This window comes from Gigantopelta aegis, chromosome 14 (genome assembly GCF_016097555.1).
Source record: "Gigantopelta aegis isolate Gae_Host chromosome 14, Gae_host_genome, whole genome shotgun sequence".
NCBI classification, from domain to species: Eukaryota; Metazoa; Mollusca; class Gastropoda; order Neomphalida; family Peltospiridae; genus Gigantopelta; species Gigantopelta aegis.
In genome coordinates, this window is record NC_054712.1 from 14,822,738 (window position 1) to 14,843,827 (window position 21,090).

Below are 21,090 nucleotides of genomic sequence, written 5' to 3' on the forward strand. Positions count from 1 at the left end.
GACACACTCAACGCATTTGATATACCTTTATGTGGCGTCAGACAAAACGGTTAAGGACCATTATGACAGTGAGAAAGAAACTCGCTACCGCCACATGGCCCACTGTTTCCGATAAGCAATTTTGATAAGCAATAAGGGACGTTTTATATGCACCATCCCATAGACAGGATAGCACATACCACAGCCTTTATACATCAGTTGTGGTGCACAGGCTGGAACTAGACACAACCCAATGGGTCCACCATGTGGGATCGATCAGTCGACCTACCATGAGCGAACGCTTTACCTCTGAGCTACGTCCCGCTCCATATACAAAAGAAGCCTTAAGTGGGGTTGGGGTTGTGCAGAGGGTCACACCTCCACCAATCGCATGCATACCATATTCTTCTCTCTCTCTCCCTATAACCATATAACCATAGATTAAAATATGTTGAGTGCGTCGTTACATAAATCACGTCTCTCTCTCTCTCTCTCTCTCTCTCTCTCTCTCTCTCTCTCTCTCTCTCTCTCTCTCTCTCTCTCTCTCTCTCTCTCTCTCTCTCTCTCCCTTCAGCGTGCGCGCTTGTGTATTCCACAATATAATTATAATATTTTATACATATTTTTTTTCAAACTGAGGTTTTGTCACTTGAACTCCCCACCTGAATCCGCGCCTGCTTCATGTTTACAGATATTTTCTTAAATATAGGTCATACTACGATTTGTGCGGATAGGACGATAGAACCGAACATTAGTTTGAAACGCACTATAGAATGATGCTTTTGATATGCAAATGACCTTAGTTATTTATAGGAGAAATAACGTGCATTCCGAACACACAGAGATTTTTAAAAAGTGGAATTAAGTCAACTTCGTGCATTTTATGATTTGTATATAAAACCTGTCGGGGTTTGGGTTTGTTTTCATGTAAATGCAAAGAAAACAAATATCGAATAGGAAATAAACGTAACATTTGCAAAAAACTTTGGGTCTAAATAATTGAACAGGATAATAGCATTTGTTTGTTTAACCACTAGAGATCATTGACTTTATATTCATTATGTCACATATTTTGGTGGCTTTCATCCCTCTTGAAGAGTATTCCATAAAACAAAATGGCAGACGGCAGAAAACTGCATGTATTGCCCTATGCTATCTCAGCGAAGTCGATACTGGCGACATCGTTACAGTCTCATATGTGGAATCTGTGTCACTGTAATGTTTTTTTCACAACTTGTGTCTGGACAAAATTTGGGGGAAATGTTACAGTAATTAAAGGTAAGAGAGTAATTTATCGTAGTTGTTAAAACTACAGTCCCTGGAATATTTTTTATTATTTAAGCATTTAGAATAGATGATCCAGTTCTGTTAGGTACATGAAAGGTCCACCACATCGCTTTAGTTTCGCAATGCTCGCTTATCTACATTATCTAGGTCAACTACAAACTCAATGGCCAGCTTTGATTTTCTTCATTTAGCGGGACGCCAGTAGAACTGGGACTTTACTTGATTTGCGCAGGCGCTGAGCTTCTCGCGTGATTTTGAACAAATTTAACTGTCTTGACTAAGGGGTCGTCTTATAACTCCAAAACATATTTATATCCATAGAGGTATGGTACAACACCTTTCCAGGGGTCGGTGGGGGATTTGCCTTGACATTTTGACAGTGGCCAGCGGTTGGCATATGCGTTACATGCAAGGGGGTGTTAATAATTACGTAACGCTCTAGGGGTAGAGGAAGAGGGTGTTGTGTTCGATCTACGTAACATTTATCAAGACTATATGCTATTTCTATTCATTACTTAGACCTAAAAAGGTGGTTTTTGGAAATGCGCGATCGGTCTAGAATAAATCCCAACCGGCGGGCTCGTTCCAGCCAGTACGCCATGACTGGTATATAAAAGCTCGTGGTATGTGATATCCTGTCTGCGGGCTTGGGATTATAGACTGTGTTGAGCGAAGTTTATATATGGGGCGATGCTCCCCCAGAAAATATATTTCAATTATTTATTATTTTTAGCTTGGGCAAGTAAGGGTTTCAACGCCCAATACCCGCCCCCTGCACACGCACCCGTTTCCTTTTAAATGAATACGCTTTAACATTGATGTCGTTTTACTTTACCCTTTCCAAACGAAAGAATATTTATTTGAATTTGTCGATTTTAACACACGTAAAATTAAGAAATGAAAACGTTCATTGTCTACGTTAGTATATTTTATTTTAAAAATATAAACATGATCAGTGTGTTACTAGTATATAAACTAAACTTTGAAAGTTCTACTAACACTTTATAAAATATTAATTCTGAAATAGGAAGGTACGATTGTCGATAATACGTTGTCAAGATCAAACCGGTTTTAACGAAAGACTAGTACCGTATCCTTAACCGAACGTTCTTCGTACAGCGCAAGATTTCTCATTTCATTTTTTGAAACGAACCCTACAATTTCAAATCCACAAGCGCACGTGTTAACTGAAACTGACAACAGGCTGTCGTTTGTGCTTTGCCGAGCAATAGCGGTACAGGCGACGAATCGAGCGTATACTTTTGACGATCTCCGTTCATTGCGAACACACGATTTTTTTTTAAAAGTGCACTTGAGCTTGTGTTTTATATTTGTACATGATGTTATAATATGGTAAACCGAGAATGTAACTTTAACAATTTGGTTCGGACTTTAGTGAGTGACGTCAGTAAAAATGTGAGGTCACACATCAATCTTTTTTTTTTTTTTTTTTTTTATGGAAGCAAATAAGGGCGCTAAAATTTGAAAACGTAAACTAAGGATGTAGATCGATAGTGTTTTACTTTTAAAATATGACTATTACTACAATATATATAATCAGTATTATATCTGAATACATATTAAAATAATATTTAGATAAAAAATAAAAATAAAAATAATTAAAGCTATTTAAAAAAAAAAGAGAGAGAAGAAGTTTGTCCCACCTTATGTTGCAAGCAATATTTTAAACACCATGCAGCAATCTGCTGACTGCTAAATCAATAAAAATAATTATAAAAGCAGATCCTTTTTTATTGATTGCTTCAAGACATAAATTTAGCCATGCAAATAGGCCTATACTTATGTACTTTGTTTTTATGACATTTTGTGCTTCTATACTTGAAAATAGTAAATAACACGACTCAATAGTTAAATTTTTTTTGTTCAAAGAGATTATGAGCGGGGGTAGGCCGATGTAAGCACGTGTACTTTTGATTGCACCAAATATGTAGTTTTTTTCTGCATTGTTGATTCAAGTAACAATTAAAAACTTTCTTCAACTAATAATTATAATAAAATTACAAAGCAGTTTTAAAATATACTAATACAATTATTAAATACCTCGATTCACCTGGGACCCATGCTAATTTGTTTTAAAACTTTTTTTATTTACATTAAAGGGACACGCCCTAGTTACGGCTAGTTGTTAACCATTACGGCGTTGTTTTTCGCTATTAAACCCATTTTTTTCACAAATAAAATTGCACTTTACTTACCGTTTATTATTTAGAATATACATTTCCATTCACCTGAAGTGTTTTTTGGTAATCCTGGTAATCCTGGTGTTTGTAATACCACAAAATACATTTTTCGTATTTCTTAAAAACACACGCGCGTTTGAGAAAAAACCGTTGAGCAGACAAGGTCTAATCTATTTTTAGAGGGGATATTTCCATTTCAATGTCACAGACATTGGTATGCCACGTGACCGTTATCATTTTGGTTCGGTTTGTTTTCTCGTGCACGGTTCGCGCAATCAACATCCGATTTGTTGTTGTTCATTTGTGAGATTTTTCTTCACAGTTCGTGAACATTTTCAGTAACAATAAAGTTCAGACAAGTAAGTGTCTCAATACAAAACGTTACAAACCCTTAAAACCAATAATTTTGCTAAGTCTTACGATATCTGGAGAGGGGATACAACCAGGACAGAACAGTTGGAACATGTCCAGGAGAGGTGGAAGAAACGCACCCCAAGTCTATGAAATTTGTCATGACGTAGGCATTGTTGTGCTTCGAGCGACATCTACCGGTGACATTAGAATACTAACTTTCAAAATTATTTCAAGCAATTGGGACATGGGGATTCCCATGGTATTTATCGATATAAAACCTGCTTTTTCACTCCATTTGATAAACACGTGATCTAAGTATGTTACAGGTTTGTAGATTAACCAAATTATAATTTATTTTCGCTGGATGGAACTAGGGTGTGCGGCTTTAAAACACACACCCAAATGCACCGTAAACAAGAGTTATGTGAATTGGTACACGTTTAAAACGACACCACTTTACATATTATCCCTACAATAATAATATACTCGCCCATGATGCTTCCGTTATTAAAATGCTGGAAAGTTTTCAATGCACAATTATTAGAAATTTTCTATTTGATAATCACGAATAAATATGACCGTGTTTGAACAACACTGTAGGTTTGTTTATTAATTGTACCATTTACCAAAAATTAACTTAATTTTAAAATTAGGGTAACATATCGGGTACTGACTGTATTATTTATTATTATTATTATTATTATTATGAAGCCAGAATGGTGGTGCCAAAATGGCCTGTCATGCTCATAAGTACCCCCAAACAGAAACCCGTAATACAAATGCATATACATATATAACATTACTATAACATATCTGACGTTGTTTGGGGGGGGGGGGGGGGGGGGGGGGGGGGGGGGGGTGTCCTGTGGTCAAGCTCAACTATAGAGGGTTTCGCGATATGTGCTAAAAATAGCAATATTACCCATACCTCTGTGCGGCCGGCCATTGTGGAAGGCAAACAATAGCGTTTCATTGTTGTATACAAATACGAGCTTCGTAGTTAGATTTATAACTTAACTCCTTTTAAAAACATTTTTTTTTTTTTTTTTACTGTTGGTTGACATTGCATTATTTTGATAACTTACAGGATTATTTTGATACACTGGATAAGACGGCAAAGAGCAGATATGGAAAACAACTGGATATAGGCCTATTGGGAAGCAGGATTCGTACAAAATCGCTGGTGGAAAATGGTTCAGGACCCCCAGTTCTACCAGTCATTTACGTATGCAGATCTGATAAATTACCTGATTTTTAGCCAAGCCCTTTTTATACGCTGAAGGACTTCCAGAATTATAAAAGTTTGGATGCATATGACCGTTTTGTGTGTGGTTGGGTGAGGGATGTTGGTGTTTACATCCATGATTCAGTCCATGTGATACGTGCAAGAGTAATGCATTCACAACGGCTTAGTGACACATCGCTTTATTTGTGGACTATTTTCGATAAAGTTCTTTTGCCCATTGTAATTGTAAAGCAGGACTTGGCGAATAATTTTCTCATTTTATGTTAAAGCCAGGGTGAGGTTAAGAGAAAGCAGCACTGTGACACAGAAACCAGCCTACTGAATGTTGCCTACAACACGAACTTCTGTTGACTGTGCACCACTTAAAAACATTAACTTCACTTCGTCAAGAAGTTAAAAAAAAAAAAAACCCGGCTGGATGAGCAGGTAGATCAGCCTTCACCGAAAAAAGCAACGGAATCAACAGCTCATTCCAAAAAAAAAATTCATGGGGCCACATCAGCAGAGTTGGATGTATTTTTCAATGCAATTAAGGACGAAAAACCAGCATGCTTGTCTGTAAGAAGAGTACAACCAATGCTATATTCCAAAGGGAGTCGAACCCATATATCCTGTTATCCTAACTCAGATTTATTCAGATGACTCTCAGTCTGCATCCAAGTCTGAAATAATAACTCAGTGCAAGTTACTGGTTAAGAACATTACTGTCACAGAGGAAGAAGTTATTAATGTTGAACTGGCCACCAGAGAACAGGCTAGTTCGAAACTGTGGCATAGATTTCGAACCGGTAGGGACACAGCTTGTCGAATGAAGGCAGTTTGTAGTACCTCATGTGAGAAGCCATCTATGAGCTTGTTGGGATCCATTTGCTATCCAGTTGAGGCAAACTTCTTTACTGCAGCACCTAGATTGGGATGTCAACACGACGATTTGACAGCAAGACCGGAACAGGCGAGAACAGATCACCATAACGTTCAAATAAGTAGTTATGGACAATTTCTGAGTTCAAAATAACCACATTTTGGTGATTCACCAGATGGCCTAGCGGAATGCGATTGCTGTGGTCTTGGATGTATTGAAATAATATGTCCATACTGTATTACAGATAAAGGCATAAAAGATGGAAAGAAAATCCTGCTTTAAAACGGTTGATGGGGAGTCTTCAGTTGAAGAGAAACCATCCATATTTTTACCAAGTGCATTCACAGTTGCATGTTTGTAATTTTGATTACTGTGACTTTATAGTAATTATCTTTTTATCCAGAGGATTGAATCCTGCTCCGAGCTTTGAGAAACCATTGCAGAGAAGTCAACAGAGTTTTTGTTTTACTTACGTCATATGCCAGAACTTGTGGGTTAGCTTTTTAGCAAGAAATATACCACTAACCAGGTCGACAAAAGTAAACAGCTGGTGAGCAAGAAAAAAATATCAACTGCTGTCCAGTCACTTGACACCAGTTTTAATGTGGAAAATGAAAAATCCTCAGAGTACTTTGCTCAAAGACTGTGTACCAGAACTGTCGACTGATCCATCAACTTCTGGTGCTACACTTGACAAATCAGATGAAGATCCAGCACTATATTGTATTTGCGCTGATTCTGCTAATGATTCACCAATGATCGCATGCGATTCAGCATACTGTCCCCACAAGCCATTTGAATGGTTTCATTTTTCTTGTATGGAGTTAAAGAAAGCACCCACTGGAAAGTGGTATTGTATTGACTATAGGAAGGGAGTGGCAGTGAATAAAGTGAAATGTGCTAATAAAACTAAAAGAAAATAACTTTTCAAATACAAACTACTGTACACATGTACAGGTATTTAGTATCACTGGTTATGGATTTATGAACATTGAATTTAATTATAAAACTATGTGAACTATACGTGTACTTATTACAAATTATGACGAACTCACCCAAAAACACGTCTGCAGTTTTCTTATCAATACGAATTGATATGAAACCCAAGCTGCACTGATGAGCCCTGGGAGGGCGAAACGTGTACAGTCAAAAAGTGAGATTTTTTTTTTACAGGCCTCAATATTGTTAGTTAAATTCAGTTATGATGATTATAATTTAACAACACTTTCTTTAGTAATTAGTTATTTTGTCAGCACCTATATAGCTGTCATTACTTTGTTACATAGGGTCTGGGACGTAGTCCAGTGGTAAAGTGCTTGTCTGGTGCATGGTCTGGTGTGGGATCGATCCCTGTCTGTGGGCATATTGGGCTATTCCGTTTTCCAACCAGTGCACCACAACTGGTATATCAAAGGATGTGGTATGTGCTATCCTGTCTCTGGGATGGTGCATATAAAATAAGCACAATGTTTCAACTATAAATGTCCTAATAAAACATATTTACAGGTGTGTGATGGGATTTCCATGCTTCAGTCAAATGGAACTGATGGGTACATATTTGTAAGGGCACAACATACACAACACAATTTTATCAAAAAATGGGTTTGAACTGTCAATTTTTGTTATAAGATAATCAATAGGACATGTCCTAGGTCCGATCGGTTTATAACTTAAAGCCAAGTAACCTAGCCAAAGCCTCCATCTTTCACTTGTTTCTTAAAGCCTATATCACATTATACAACGCGACCCAACTCAACTCAACAGTTGAGTTGCGTCGTGTAGTGTGTATTGAAAAATCAGCCGTCGGCGACTAATTTTTAATCGGCCCGACTGCATTTGACGCGACCGAACAAGTTCAGTCGCAGACGACGGCCGTCGTATAGTGTGAACGGGTCTACGACGCGACGCGACTGTCGCGTCGTGTAGTATGTACGGTTTACACGACGCTATACAACTGATGTCTACCGGTATCCAATGGAATGTCTACATTTCATCATGTGACATAAAAGTTACAATGGCGGAATTATTCTGGACAGAGAAATAGACCCCTTCGCAGTCTGTAGCGCCACCTGCATAAATATTGCAGCATTTGTTCCGTCTTTAACTGTGGTCACCAGAGGAGTCGTAGACTTGACTGTACTGCGCTTTTTTTTATACATTTTCTAAAGATATAAATTTTAGGCCCATTGAGGCTGGTATTTACACCGTGTCTATCAGTATTATTAAAACATTATTTTAAAGGGACATTCCAGAGTTTGCTGCATTGTAAGATGGTTCCGACTAATAAAATATTTCTACTATTAAACCTACATATTAAATATAGTTACTTGTTTAGAATATCAGTGTCTGTATATTCAATGTGTTTCTGGTCGTCTTAATATTTGCAAGAAGCCCAAACTGGATTTTGTCTTCAAATAATTTCGTACGTACGAAAATGTTTTATTTTTGGAAATAAAATGAAATTTAACCTAGTACAAATATTAGAACGACCAGAAACACGTTTAATATACAGCCACTAATATTTTATGCAGAAAAATATATTTGATAAATACAATCGTTAGAAAGTCTTTGTTAGTCGAAAACATCTGCGGCACTCAGGAATGTCCCCTTTAAGGTGCGATCACATTTATCCGTTTTTTACTCTCCGCTCCCGCTCCCGCACCCGTTATCCGTCGTCCGTTGCTTACGAACACACCTGTCAGTAATTTTAACAAAAATGCATGTCTACAGTTGCTGCACGAGAATACTTTATATTCACGTGTGTTGTAGGGTATATATACTTCGAAGCATACAACAAATATCCCTAATTATTCAACATGTCGAAATACCTACAAGTCCGCTGCAATGATGATGATGATGATGATGATGATGATGATGTTTTGCTAATGTATTGGTATAAGTCCTATAAGCTTCTCGTAATCGAAGTCGTCTGTTTGTCTCGGCATTTTATAACACTGAACATCAATAATAAAATTAAAATAAACAATTTTATTTTAGTTTGGTATTATTAAATTTTATATAGAAACAAATTAGTGCAATAGTCAATATTATATGGAACCTTAATTTCAATTAACCAAATTTTATAAAATTACTTCTCCATTAGAATTACAACATGAAATGTAAAATAACAAAGTTATGGTCAGAGTACATATATGATAATTTTATAATTTTAGTAACAGCTCCGTAAAAGCTTTTAAAACATGGTATATAACTTGACAAACACTTCCTCCATTCCCATGTTTCGTAAGACCGCACATGAAATCCCTTCCCCTCCCCACTAGAATGTGACTTAGCCCAATTAATGAACGAACCCCTTGTACGAGGGTCCACTTAATCTGAGAGATGGGACTACGGAATAAGTAACGAGTTAGTATTTACCGGCAAGTATGACTGGGGTTTACACACACACACACACACACACACCCTCCCCCCCCCACACACACACACACAACACAAGAAATTCCAAACAGTAGAGTAGCAAAAAATATAAGAAAAAGAAAAAACCCCAAACCAAACAAACCACAAAAACAAAACCACCACCACACATTTACACACTGTAAATTGACTAATAACATAACTTATGGCATTTAAATATATATATATATATATATATATATATATATATATATATATATATATATATATATATATATATATATATATATATATATATCATTCATAGAAGTTTATTACATGATCTGACATTTAATAGCTGCCTTCTTCCTCAGATGCTTTCTGTTTATTAGCAATGCTCTGGAATAAGAAGGTTCCACCCAGGGTCCGAGGAGACTATTTGAAGGTGTGTGTGTGGGGGGGGGGGGGGGGGGGGGAGAGAGAGAGAGAGTTACATGGGATGGCAATCTGGGGGCTATAAGGAATTTGAGGCATGCTCCCTCAACAAAAGTTTGACTTTCAGACGTTCTAATACAGCATTCTTAGCCAGAGAACAATAACGGGGGAAATGCAGGCGAGAGGCATGGGTCCCGCCCTCTCCCGCGTTCTGCACCCATAACATCTTCTTTTCAAATCTGATGGTTTCGAAAAATGACGACCACATGAACTATATATTTATCAGAATTCCTTTATGGTTTCCGTGGACGCTTAAAGGGGACATTCCTGAGTTTGCCGCACTTTTTAAGATGTTATCGACTAACAAAGACTTTTTAACGATTGTATTTATCAAATATATTTTTCTGCATAAAATATTAGTGGCTGTATATTAAACGTGTTTCTGGTCGTTCTAATATTTGTACTAAGTTAAATTTCATTTTATTTCCAAATTATTTGAAGACAAAATCCAGTTTGGGCTTCTTGCAAATATTAAGACGACCAGAAGCACATTGAATATACAGACACTGATATTCTAAACAAGAATCTATATTTAATATGTAGGTTTAATAGTAGAACTATTTTATTAGTCGGAACCATCTTACAATGCAGCAAACTCTGGAATGTCCCTTTAAAATAATCGTGTAAATACCAGCCTCAATAGGCCTGAAATGTTATATCTTTAGAAAATGTATAAAAAGCAGTACACCCAACTCTACGACTCCTCTGGTGACCACAGTTAAAGACAGAACAAATGCTGCAATATTTATGCAGGTGGCGCTACAGACTGCGAAGGGGTCTATTTCTCTGTCCAGAATAATTCCGCCATTGTAACTTTTACGTCACATGATGAAATGCATCTTCATAAATCAAGGCTAATATTCGTTCCTCGTATTCAGCCTTGATACATGTCGTCAAGAAATCGTGCCACAAAATGCTTAAATTTCATTGGATGCGATGAGATCTGATTGCAACGAATCGCAACGCTCCTTATAGATTCCCTTGTTATTTTAAACAAAGATGGCAGCGTCAGCGTCCGTGGAAACGTGTCGTGTTTGTCACGATATGTTAAAAAAAAGGTTTCGGCGGTTAATTTTTGATATTGCTTTCAAGATTGTCACATGTTACCGATGCTGTGATTGGTCAGCGATGTCATCGTGTAAGGGACATAATCGGTGTTACAAATTTTCTTCCAATAGAGGGCGCCAATAGTGGATATCAGTAATCTTGACTACATGTATCAAGGCTGAATACGAGTAACGAATATTAGCCTTGATTTATGAAGATGGATGAAATGTAGACATTCCATTTCGATACCGGTAGACATCAGTTGTATAGCGTCGTGTAAACCGTTCACATTACACGAAAGCAACAGTCGCGTCGCGTCGCAGATCCGTTCACACTTATACGACGGCCGTGTCAAATGCAGTCGGGCCGACGGCTGATTTTTCAATACACAGTACACGACGCGACTCAACTGTTGAGTTGAGTTGGGTCGCGTCGTATAATGTGATATAGGCTTTAGTTTCTTTACCCTGATAATGCGATAATGCTAGGACACCCCCCCCCCCCCCCCCAAAAAAAAAATAACCCCCCAAAAAACCCATCCTTTATTCTCTCTCCCGTAGCGGGCATTATAACTGACAATGCCACAAGTATCCGGCATTTTATGTTGGTTCGGGACGAATGAAAACTAACAAAAAGATTTGATAAGTAGGCCTAGCTATTATTAAGGGTGTATACTACCAAATCAAATCCCATAGACGACAATAGTAACATATGCGGCTAAAACTCCTACCTGCAACGTATCAACCGACATAAACGCCACGGATATAAATACTACCACCCCTTACACTTAAAGTGAATCAGAAAAAAATGGGGGTCAAGCTGCTCGTTTCTGAGATAACGGGTAGCGTCTATGACTACCCTAGTTTCGCACAAAATTCGAGTACTTTTTTTTACAGGTACCCCATACATGTTTCAAGCACAAGGCTACTTGACACATTGGTACTAGATGAAATAAAATTGCACATTTATTTTACCCAGATGAAACTATTATTTTTTACAACCAACACACTCACATTTATAACCAATCACAGGACTTGTGGTGTTCACTTCTCTATCAAAAGTTGGGTGCACCTCGAGCTTTGACCCAGCCGGAAGTTATTTGGTATAGTACTACCTTAAGGTCGACGACATTTTTCGCATCCTGGTTTTGGCTTCGTACAAAGTAAATATAACATATCTTACCGTAATTTTTTGATATGTTTTTGTTTTTTTTTTAAAGTACTTTTTTTAAATTTAATTTTTTACAACTTAAACTTAATATTTTGTTTAAAATTATGAGAAATAAAAACTTACCGACATGAAAACAGCGTTATCTACTCGATTTGGAAGCCGTAACTGTCAGGGGTGATGGTAAGTCTTCTTCTTTTGCGTATTGAGCCACCTCTCCATAGGTGCACCAAGGACTATGTCCTTGTAGATATAGTGAACGATTTCACTGAAACGTGTATACATATTTGAATATATTTTTCGTTTGGAATGAGATTTAGATTGAGATAGAGATTGAAGTACAAGCAGTCATTACACTCTTAAAGCAGTAGTGTTTTTTCAAATGTATTTTATCACCTATATCTATAGACAGGCGATTCAGTAGACTGCTAGGGTTTTGTTGTTTTTGTAACCAGTCCGAAGTGCAGTCTCGTTAATAATGCGTGCAATAAAAACAATCGCAGAACTGCTTATATAAAAAATAATATACATATAAGACCAAAAAATGACAATACATTTAATGTTCACACACCATTTGCTGGCGCTAATGCATGATACGAAATTATGACATCACACACAATATGGTTGCTATTACTGGATCAAGAAACGTGAGGGCGGGGGCACATGTCCCCTTGCCTCCTCCGCTCCTATGCCAGTCAATAATGATAATAATAATAATAATAATAATAATAATAGATGAAATATTCTATTCTATCCGTAGGAAAGATATTTGGAGTGGTCGGTGCACAATCTCTAAAGGAGGAGTCACAGTCCCTAAACCTAACCCATTTCCTTTTTGGGGGAGGCCTCTCTGTTGACTGGTTGCATTTACTTCCATAGTACCATACCTAAAAATGTCTTTCTGGTAGAAACCCCCCCCCCCCCCCCACCCCTACACACACAAACAAAACAACGTAGCCTATATTTTTGTCTCCAGGTGAGATTAAAAGCACCCCCCCCCCCCCCCCCCCGCAAGTTCCTAAGGGCATGGGAATGGTAAACTTTGAATGCGGTCATATTCCACAAACTGACCTATTATTTTAAAAATTAAATATGACAATACACTTATTTTTTAGAATATGTCAGACTAAAAACATTAACTAACATTAAAATGATTTACTTTTCATTCCATATTAGGGAAAAGTTAAAAAAAAACAGTAAGAAGAGATTAACGGACTCTTTCGATGAACAAGTCATCAGAAATACAATCCATGAATGCCATAACAGTAATGCGTGTGTCACAATACCCAGACTACACGCCATGTTGGAGAAAAGAAAATCAAAACAGGATGCACCAAGACACTGGAGAGAACAGTTACAAGGATGGGCTTTAGGTACTACATGTATATAAAATATCACTCCCCTCGTTTGAACAAAGAGTACTTCTCCTTAAACTCAAATTATTTTAAGACCGACCCTCCCTCCCAAATGTTTTACAAAATGACCACATTTTACCTTTCACACTATACTGTAATATTTGTCAAGCCTGTCCCATTACTAGAATATACAGCTTGGTACATGTTCCTTTCAAATTATGGAGATACAAATAATTGCATAAATTTGTTCACGAAGACCATTCTTTAAATTAGTTCCAACATTAAATAAAGAAAAAATAACTTCAGTCAAGTGTCCATGCGGTGTGTGTGTGTATGTGTGTGTGCGTGTGCGCATGTATGTGTATGTGTGTAATATCAAATACCAGTATCGGCTGATTCTTCGCATCATTGCCGACCGCCGTCTACTATTGTCACGGTGTAGTGGCGTGTGTAACCGTGTAGTGAAGGATGCATATACAATTTGTTTTTTTGTTGTTTTTTTACTGCCCCAGATCACAAACATAGCAGTGTCAGGGATGGGAGCCCCAAATAACTGCTGTACATATAATAAATATACAACACATATATCCATACACAAACAAATACGTACACACGTACCCGGATGTCCTCCGATACATACACATATGTACATACATAGATTCACACATACATACACATACATATATGCAAAAAGGCATCAATGTAAGTGGGTACAAGAGTAGTAAATATACATACATGTAATTGGTTTAATCTGGGATATTATAAAGAGAAGAGAGAGGATAAGAAAGAGGAGAAAGAGGTAGAAGACGAGATACGGTTATACGTGAGGTGTATGTTTATTTTGCTTGTTTTCCGCTATCTCCAAACAAGCCATAGACAAGAACAACCTTAAGCTAACATCATATATTTCATTTAATCGTTATCATTAAATAAATTAGCCCATGGAGCCCATTGTTTATTAAACATTTCGTATTTGCAATTTTTATATAAAATATATCTTTCTATTTCAAACTTTTGCTTCAACAGATTTTTAACAACTTTGATCATATTTTAAAATATCACCTTTTTCGTCAATAAGGTCGTTTATAAAAACAATTCTTTTCAAAATAGTTTTTATATAGAAATGGCTTACGATCAAGGAGTATTCTATCATTCAGCCAAATATTAATACATAAAATATCATGTACGGTTTGAGGATTAAGTTCTTTCTCCGTTTTTAGCCAGCTAAGTAGGGTATCTCTCCAAAATTTATTTGCAATATTTTAAAACATTTTTGGTTAAATAATAGTCACCGTATTTTTAATATCTCCTTTGTTGTTATACCAGTAACCGAATTAAATAGGTTTACCCATTGTGAATTACTTATAAATAATCTTCGTAGCCATGATGCATGTACAATTGTTAACGAACATTCCAGGGTGTGAACAGGCCTCGGTGGTGTAGTGGTTATGCCATAGGACTTCAGGCTGGTAGGTACTGGGTTCGTATCCCACCTGAGGCAATGGGGGATTTTTCATGCCAGTATCGGCTCCAACCCAGAGTGAGTGCACCACTAGGCTCAATGGGTAGGTGTAAGGCCACATACACCTAGTTTCACTCACTTCACGGATGCTATTATGGGTGTCTCCCGAATGTATGACCCCACATGGGGGATGGTTACCCGGCAATTACTGCAGGTTCCGTGTAAAAATAACGGCATTAACAAATAATCCGTGTATGTGAATCAATGGCGTAGCTACATTTTTATAGGAGAAGTACCCAGACTGTCTACGAGATGGGGGTGGCCTTGTGTCCCTTCATGGTTAACCCAGTGCCATGAGTGGGTTAAGTTCAATTTTTCTCCTTTGGTTTGATTTTAATAATAGTTCTCACTGAATTCCAATCGACCAATGAAGCACTCCCAATGTAGCTGCATGCTGGTAAAGGAAATGCACAGGTGTATTCCGACTACTTTTATTTTAATAGACTGGTTGGCCCCCAGATCTCCCCCGAAAGCACGTATTGGTTTGGCTGCATATTATACATACCAGAGAACCAGTCAACTGAATTATTATCAAAACCAACTTTTTGGTTGTTTTAAAAACATTACATTTTGGACATTCCAAAATAATACGCTGTAATGAATTCACGAAATATCGGTCGCCAGGCGGATGACTGACCATAAGGTTTTGACTTGCCCGACGTTGTTTTCACTCGACAAATGGACGAAGCCTGTTTATTCAATGACGCAACTCAACACATTTTATTTACGGTTATATGGCGTCGTACATATGGTTAACGACCACACAGATATTGAGAGAGGAAACTCGCTGTCGCCACTTCATGGGCTAATCTTTTCGATTAACAGCAAGGGATCTTTTAATATGCACCCTATCACAGACAGAATAACACATAACACGGCCTTTGATATACCAGTCGTGGTGTACTGGCTGGAGCGAGAAATAGCTCAATGGGCCCACCGACCGGTATCGATCCCAGACTGACCGCGCATCAAGCGAACACTTTACACAATAAATCGGTGTTGACATGATATTCTTGGTCAGAAAAGTGAATAAATGTATTAGATTATAAAACAAATTAACACATCCTAATGACAGTTCAATATATTCAGGTTTTACAAGAATTGAATACAAAAGCGATTTTCGAAAGAAAGGACCAAAATTGTTTCATGGAGACATGCCTATTTACGGACAATAAAAAAGTATGTATGCATTAAAACAATTACTAATTACAGTAAACAATGTCCATGTAATCATTTATTTACATACCTGTGGACATAAGTGCAAAATACCAGTGTGTGCACTGGTGGGTGGGTTGGATCCTCAAATTCATACAAGAATGATAGATATCTGGGAAAAATGAGCTGCATGATACCTTTTCAAAACATATTTTCATCTACCAACAATGTTAGTTGCAATCCATGTAAAAATGCGTAGTAAATCGTTTGCAACCATATATGACTGTTCGACACTAATGCTAATATGAATAAATGTTTCTATCAAGATTCATTCATTTTTGTTTAATTTGGGGGGAAATCATCCTGCCACTCACCTCCCCCAACCCTACAAACATGGGAGCCTGTACGCCTATGCCAGCGGAAATATGACACTGCTAAGGGGGTCAATAATGTGGTTCGTCAAATGTGATATCACAACAATCTAATTAAAATTAGCTCCACTATTACATGTGGATCTAAAGACAGCCAGTTGGAGCTCATGTCCACCAATCAAAACCTTACTTGCAGAATCCTGCCATTGATTTAAAACTAACAACACTGCGTAGTCCCCAATGTCCAGGTAACATTTCGTCTGTAAATAATAATTTAAATATTGACCAATCACACTTCGCCTTTTATAACGTTATTTGGGAGCATACAAATTCTAAAAATATCGGGCGAGTCTATTTTAGTGGCCGCAGTACAGCGAACCATACCAATCCGTACGGGGTGGGTTATCAGTCTTCAATTTTACATTACAAATTATTTATTTATTTATAAAATTAAAAAAAACCTAAATCAGTCTTCAGTTTTACATTACAAATTATTTATTTTATAAAATAAAACATGTTTTAAGGCATTCGTAATTCACACGAAACATGTCGTATACCCTCAGGATAATTCGGAATGTTTTCAAATTATTTTTAAATCACTGGCAGGATTCTGCAAGTAAGGTTTTGATTGGTGGACATGATCCACATGTAATAGTGAAGCTAATTTTAATTAGATTGATATCACAAGACCCAGTGGCGTAAAGTCACATAGTATAGTGTGTGTGTGTGGGGGGGGGGGGGGGGGGGGGGGCTTGTATCACAGTGTATTTGGAATGTTGCATGTATAGTTAACAAAGAATACATAAATGAACTTTATCAATACAAGGTACATTTTATAGCAATTTGAATTGTGTGTGTATTACTGTTACTCTTTTTTACACACACATATGTACACACAATTTAAATGAAAATTCCCATCATAATGCAACACATTTTTTTCATGTTTAAACAAATACCGACAGCATGAAAATGTTTTTGACAATCGAGTAAAGTGAAGCCATGTATGAAATTTGTCTTACTTGTTATGTAGTTTATATATTCATTTTAAAGATATTTCAAATACCATATAGTAATTACTACAGGACAGACATCGGTTCTATGGCGATGCATGCAACTTCGCCACGGTGTGTAAAAACCTGAATATATAATTGAACACTTGCGATCGTACGAAAACAAAAATCACGGATCCACAATTCTCTTCTTAAGTTCTTTTCGTATGCGTTCACGTGCAACATTTCACTAAATACTATTTGGCTACCAGTAATATGTGACACATTCATGACATTAATTAATTAATATACCTACCGATCTTGTTTTATTCAAGTAAGTAATAATGTAAATTTTTACAAACCATTCTTAAATTTTGCCACGAAAAGTGTTACTCTAATAGTAAAGTAAGCGTATTGCAGAACGATAGCCAGTCTTAATATGGGTACCAGACGTTTCGTCCCCGATTCAGTTAACCACAAATTAGTTCGACCCCACTGATGAAATAGTGCAAATGTGGCAATATACCTAGATAAAAATAACATTGGTCCCAAATTTGTCACTTTATTACTAATCTGTAGGTGGGAGTGAAATTGTACTACACTATTTGCTAATAAAGTGGGGCTTTTAGGGTTTTTTTTGGTGATAATCTGTTGTTGTGTGTGTGTGTGTGTGTGTGTGTGTGTGTGTGTGTGTGTGTGTGTGTGTGTGTGAGATAATGCTGTTAATTGCTGTACTAGGTATAGTAACTTTATTTACACTGATGAATATATTTATCATGTTTTGTAAACTAGACAAGCCATAAAGTAGGGCTATTGTTAAAAAGGAAGTAGAAAAATTCTGTCACTTATGTGGATTAATTTATACTTTTATTATTGAATACATAAAATTCCAATAAATAATACAATTTTTTTTTATTGGTATGTATCTCTTTGGTTGTTATTTTTTAAATGTGTCAAATGTGGCGCTGGTTAAATTTATATATATATATATATATATATATATATTTATTTGAAAATGGCGTTTTCGCATGCTTTAAACTATTGTTTTGAAAGGGGCGTTCGTGCGCTTAAAAATGAAAATACCAGAAAATATTTCCATTAGGTTAGTCGCCCTGATGTTCGATCGTAATAAAAAAATTAATCGGGAGAGACAAACAGGCAGACAGAATGAGAGACTACAAATAACAATACTGGTATTTAAGTATTAAAAACATATGAGTTTTATGAAATGCATAAAGTGTTACTCATTTAATGTTTACAATAACCAGGTGTGTGTGTGTGAGAGAGAGAGAGAGAGAGAGAGAGAGAGAGAGAGAGAGAGAGAGAGAGAGAGAGAGAGAGAGAGAGAGTGTGTGTGTGTGTGTGTGTGTGTGTGTGTGTGTGTGTGTGACACATGTGCATTTGCCTTCAATTAGGTATCGATACTTTAGTTATTCACCCTAACACATACACACATATATTTTTTTTCTCTCTTTTTTTATTTTTACTTTCTCTTTTTCAGATTGAAAAGGACACTAAACCGCCTTTAAACTGAAGTAAAGTACAGGACATTAAAAATTGGCTTGAAATGAATGAAATTGCATTCGAGGAGGGTATGAAAAAAACGGAGCTGTTGGACCTGGTTCGCAAAACAGGTTGTAAATCACAATATGTGATAGACAAAATTGCCAGTGACAACGGCCATGAAGTTCTTAGACTCCCTCCTCGTCACTGCGAACTGAACCCCATTGAACTGATTTGGGCACAACTGAAAAATCATGTTGCGAAAGAAAATAATATGTTTAAATTAAAGGGGGTGTTAAATTTATTCCACGAATCAAAAAGTTTAATTTTGAAAGAAAACTGGGAGAAAGCTGTAGTGCATGTAGAGAAAGTGGAACAGGCTTTGTGTGAACAAGATGGAGTTCAAGAAAATGAGATTGATATGGTTGTGGTATGTTTCGATGATGATAGTGAATTGGAGACTGAAACTGACTGTGTGGATTGTGAACGTTGCTATAGTGATACATTTGTATTAGATGATGATGATGATGATGTTCCATGTGCCTTGTGTTTGCAGAGAGATCCTCCAGATGTGGGTCATCATGGCAGTGAGGTTGAGTGGGTGCAGTGTGAAATGTGCGATAGGTGGATGCATGAAGTCTGTTCAGGGAGAAAGAACAAAAAAGGTTGTTTTGAATGCAAAAATTGTTTTTAAATAATTTCAGTAAAGCATGTGGAAGATTGAATGTTAAAGGTATGTTTTATGACATGATCATTATGACACTTGGTGTGCGTGCGTGTGTGTGTGTGTGTGTTTAAAATTACTGGGTTTCGGAATAACAAAATCATAAACATCATACTATACCAAGAACTTTTGATACTGAGATAAAAAAAAAATCGATTTTCACTACAAATTGTAAATAGTACAAAATAGTACAATTGTTAACAGCTGATAATGTTTCAGAAATTTTTATAAAGTGCAGGGAACATTTTGTTTTCACAATTGTGATTAGCTAATACAATTTAATGTTTGAAAGTTGTGTAGCGATCTCTGAAACTCGCAGCATGATGCTGAATGAAATGTTCCTTGAAGTCTAAGTAGTTTTAAGAATATTCAAAGTAGTTTACTGTGTTATGACGTGTCTTTAAACTAATGTTCCTTGAAGTCTAAGTAGTTTTTAAAATATTCAAAGTAGTTTACTGTGTTATGACGTGTCTTTAAACTAATGTTCATCGGTTCCTGTTACTACCGAAATGTTTGTGTAGAGTGATGTGTGAATTGTTAATATGATTCCTTAATCATGTTTAAAAAATATTATATTTCATATTTATAAACTTAGTTACAAACTAATGGAATACTGTGGTATGTACATTCACATATAGTATGGCATTATAATCATACTGACAAATAATTATTGTTTGAATGTTTTTCCACTTTCCTAGACCTTGCCGCTAAAACAATTGAGGCAAGTGATTAACTTCTCCCGTTAGAATTATGGGGAGCCATTCAAGCTATTAACATGAAAACATATAAATTATTGGTTAATTAAACGTTCTTGAATGTCGAAATTGTTGTTATTATTGTTATATCATTACTAAAGTTATTGCTGATACTTTTATTATATTATTAGTAGTAGTAGTATAGTAGTAATAGTAGTACTGGATGTAAGCCATGCTACATGCTCTATCTGAAAGAAATCCTGTAACGTGTTGGGTTTATCATTGTATATAATAAGCTGTGTTTGCTGACCAGCAGAGAATTATAATCTTATAAAATGAAACCGAAAATAACTTAAAGGGCTCTGCAATCTGATTAAAATTAGCTCTACTGGTCTCACCATAATTCATAATTAATAAAATAAAATAAAATAAATAAGAAAAACAATAAACGGTGAATGAATGATTTTTTGACAACACACTGCAATTTGAAAACTGCAATGAATAAACACATCTCGTCTACGTCGAAATGGAAATGAGGCTTCATTGCGAGCATTGCAGCTTTAAATACCCATCCCCGGTGTACACGCGCCTGACAGCATAGGTTCCCATTTTTGAAGTGGAGCAGGCTGGATTTTGTTGGAATTAAACGAAAATTCCCGAATCTGGACAACAACGTGGGTTTTTTCTTCACATAACTGCCAAACAGCTATATAGGGTTGCAAACGAATCACTACGCATTTTTACATGAATTAAAACTAATTTGAGGGTAGAATGACGGAAATAC

The 21,090-nt window shown here is 36.5% G+C and overlaps 1 protein-coding gene and 1 long non-coding RNA gene across 2 annotated transcripts in view; one reads left to right on the top strand and one right to left on the bottom strand.

The window, feature by feature from the left end:
- Positions 1-21,090, bottom strand: part of LOC121388758 — a 69,656-nt gene that overhangs the window by 26,317 nt on the left and 22,249 nt on the right. The gene's annotated exons all lie outside the window — the stretch shown is intronic.
- Positions 12,052-20,429, top strand: LOC121388760. Its single transcript, XR_005960006.1, has 3 exons — positions 12,052-12,175; positions 13,169-13,365; positions 18,886-20,429. It is a non-coding gene; the product is annotated as an uncharacterized LOC121388760 (long non-coding RNA).